The following is a 3349-nucleotide window of genomic DNA, read 5'->3' on the forward strand; positions in this document are numbered from 1 at the left end:
CAAAAGGGTTTCTTTTTCTCCACATCCTTGTCAACAAACACTTGTTGTTTCCTGTTTTTGATTTTAGCCATTCTGACAGGTGTGAGGTGATATCTCATTGTATTTTTAATTTGGATATCACTGAGAATGAGTGATGTTGAGCATCTTTTCATGTGTCTGTTGGCCATATAGATGTCTTCTTCAGAGAAATGTCTTTTCATGTCTTCTGCCCATTTTTAAATTGGATTATTTGGTTTTGGGGTATTGAGTTTTGTAAGTTCTTCAAATATTTTGGTTACTAACCCTTTATTGGATTTGTCATTGGCAAATATCTTCTCCCATTCAGTAAGTTGCCTTATAGTTTGTTGATGGTGTCCTTCCCTGTGCAGAAGCTTTTTTTTTTCTTTTCTTTTTTTTTTTTGCCAGGGGAAAGCGCGAACGCAGTCCCCCACTACCACAAATTATGCAGTCGAGTTTCCCACATTTGGGGAAATCGCAGGGGTCAGCACATCCGGAGTGCAATGGATAAGCCTCGCCCTGGGAAAACCACCTTCGTGATCATGGTATCTCCCCTGCCAGGTAAGTATTGCAGAAGCTTTTTATTTTGATGTAGTCCCAATAGTTTATTGTTGCCTTACCTCTAGACATATCTAGAAATGTTGCAATGGCCTATGTCAGAGAAAGTACTGCCTGTGTTCTTTTCTAGGATTTTTATGGTTTCAGGTATGACATTTAGGTCTTTAATCCATTTTGAGTTTATTTTTGTGTATGGTGTAAGAAATTGGCCCAATCTCATTCTTTTGCAAGTAGCTGTCCAGTTTTCCCAACACTGTTTTTTGAAGAGACGTCTTTTTCCCATTGCATATTCTTGCGTCCTTTCTTGAAGATGAATTGACCATATAATTGTGGGTTTATTTCTGGGTTTTCTATTGTGTTTCATTTTTCTATGTGTCTATTTTTGTGCCAGTACCGTACTGTTTTAATTATAACTGCTCTGTAATATCACATGAAATCTGGAATTGTGTGATACCTCCAGCTTTGTTTTTCTTTTTCAAGATTGCTTTCACTGTTTAGGGTCTTTTGTGGTTCCATACAAATTTTATGACTATTTGTTCTAGTTCTGTGAAAAATGCTGTTGGCATTTTGATAGGCATTGCATTAAATCTGTAAATTGCTTTGGGTAGTATGAACATTTTAACAATATTTGTTCTTTCAATCCATGAGCATGGAATACCTTTCCATTTGTTTGTCATCTTGAATTTCTTTCATTGGTGTTTTATAGTTTTCAGAGTACAGATCTTTCACCTCTTTTGTTAGGTTTATTCCTAGGTGTTTTATAATTATTTTTGGTGCAATTGTCAGTGGGATTGTTTTCTTAATTTCTCTTTGTGCTACTTTATTATTAATGTACAGAAATACAACAAATTTCTTTTTTTCTTTTACATTTATTTATTTATTTTTGAGAGACAGAGACAGAGCACAAGTGGGGGAGGGGCAGGAGAGAGAGGGAGACACAGAATTCAAAGCAGGCTCCAGGCTCTGAGCTGTCAGCACAGAGCCCAACGCCGGGCTTGAACTTATGAATCATGAGATCATGACCTGAGCCGAAGTCAGATGCTTAACCGACGGAGCCACCCAGGCGCCGCAAGAAACGCAACAAATTTCTGTATATTGATTGTGTGTCCTGTGACTTTACCGCATTCGTTTATCGGTTCTAGTAGTTTTCCAGTGGAGTCTTTAGGATTTTCTATATATAGGGTCACATCACCTGCAAATAGTGATAGTTTTACTTCTTCTTTAGCAATTTGGATGCCTTTTATTTCTTTGTCTTGTCTGATTACTGTGGCTAGCACTTTCAGTACTATGTTGAATAAGGTGGTAAGGGGATATCCTTGTCTTATTCTTAGGGGAAAAGCTGTCAGTTTTTCCCTATTGAGTATGGTGTTTGCTGTTGGTTGTTCGTATATGGTCTTTATTATGTTGAAGTATATTCCCTCCAAACTTACTTTGTTGAGGGTTTTATCATGAATGGATGCTACACTTTTGTCAAATACTTTTTCTGCACCTATTGAAGTGATCATATGTATCACGTTGATCGGTTTGTAAATATTGAACCACTCTTGCATCCCACTTTGATTGTGGTGAATGATTTTCTTTAATGTATTGTTGGATTCAGTTTGCTAGTATTTTGTTAAGGATTTTTGCACCTATGTCATCAGAAATATTGGCCTCTCATTCTCTTTTTCTGGTAGCATCTTTATCTGGTTTTGGTATCAGAGCAATATTGGCCTTGTAGAATGAATTTGGAAGCTTTCCTTCATCTTCTAATTTTTGGAATAGTTTAAGAAGAACAGGTATTAACTCTTTTTTAAATGTTTGGTAGTATTCACCTGTGAAGCCATCTGGTCCTAGATTTTTGCTTGCTGGAAAATTTTTGATTACTGATTCAATTTCAATTCAATTGCTGGTAATTGGTCTGTTCAAATTTTCTATTTCTTCCTGATTCAGTTTTGGTAGGTTATATGTTTCTAGGAATTAATCCACTTGACTAGATTGTTCAATTTGGTGTCATATAATTTTCCATAATGTTGTCTTATAATTGTTTGCATTTCTATGGTGTCAAGGGGTTATTTCTTCTCTTTCATTTCTGATTTTGAGTCTTCTCTCTCTTTTTTCTTTTCTTTTATTTCTTTTTTCTTTTTTAATGAGTCTGGCTGAAAGTTTATCCATTTGTTAATCCTTTCAAAGAAGCAGCACCTGGCTTTATTGATCTGTTTTATTACTTTTTTGTTTCTATTTTATTTCTGCTCTAATCTTTATTATTTCATTCCTTCTATTCATTTTAGGGTTTTTTTTTTACTTTTTCTAGATTTTTTGGGTGTAAGGTTAGGTTGTTTATTCAAGATTTTTCTTGCTTCTTAAAGTAAACCTCTCTTGCTATAAACTCTCCTCTTAGAACAGCTTTTGCTGCATCCTCAAAATTTTGGACCATTATGTTTTCATTCTCATTTGTCACCATGTATATTTTTATTTTTTCTTTGATTTCTTGGTTCTCCCACTCATTGTTTGATAGCAAGTTACTTAACCTTCATATATCTGTGTTCCTTCCAGATTTTTTCTTGTGATTGATTTCCGGTTTCATAGCATTCTAGTTGGGAAAGATGCATGGTATGACTTCAGTCTTTTTGAGACTTTTTTGTGGCCTGATATGTGACTTATTCTGGAGAATGTTCCATGTGCACTTAAAAAAGAATGTGGAGTGCCTGACTGGCTCGGTTGGTAGGGCACGTGACTCTTTATCTTACGATAAAGAGTTTGAGTTTGAGCCCCACACTGGGAGTAGAATTTACTAAAAGAAGAAATATTAAGG

The 3349-nt window shown here is 35.5% G+C and overlaps 1 non-coding gene across 1 annotated transcript; it reads right to left on the reverse strand.

Moving 5' to 3' along the window:
- Window positions 1-402: 402 nt before the first annotated feature.
- LOC112850603 (U1 spliceosomal RNA) lies at window positions 403-566 on the reverse strand. Its single transcript, XR_003222706.1, has one exon. It is a non-coding gene; the product is annotated as a U1 spliceosomal RNA (small nuclear RNA).
- Between the last annotated feature and the right edge of the window lie 2783 nt (window positions 567-3349).

The sequence above is a fragment of the Puma concolor genome, chromosome C2 (genome assembly GCF_028749965.1).
Source record: "Puma concolor isolate L17-30 chromosome C2, mPumCon1.1.hap2, whole genome shotgun sequence".
NCBI lineage: Eukaryota > Metazoa > Chordata > Mammalia > Carnivora > Felidae > Puma > Puma concolor.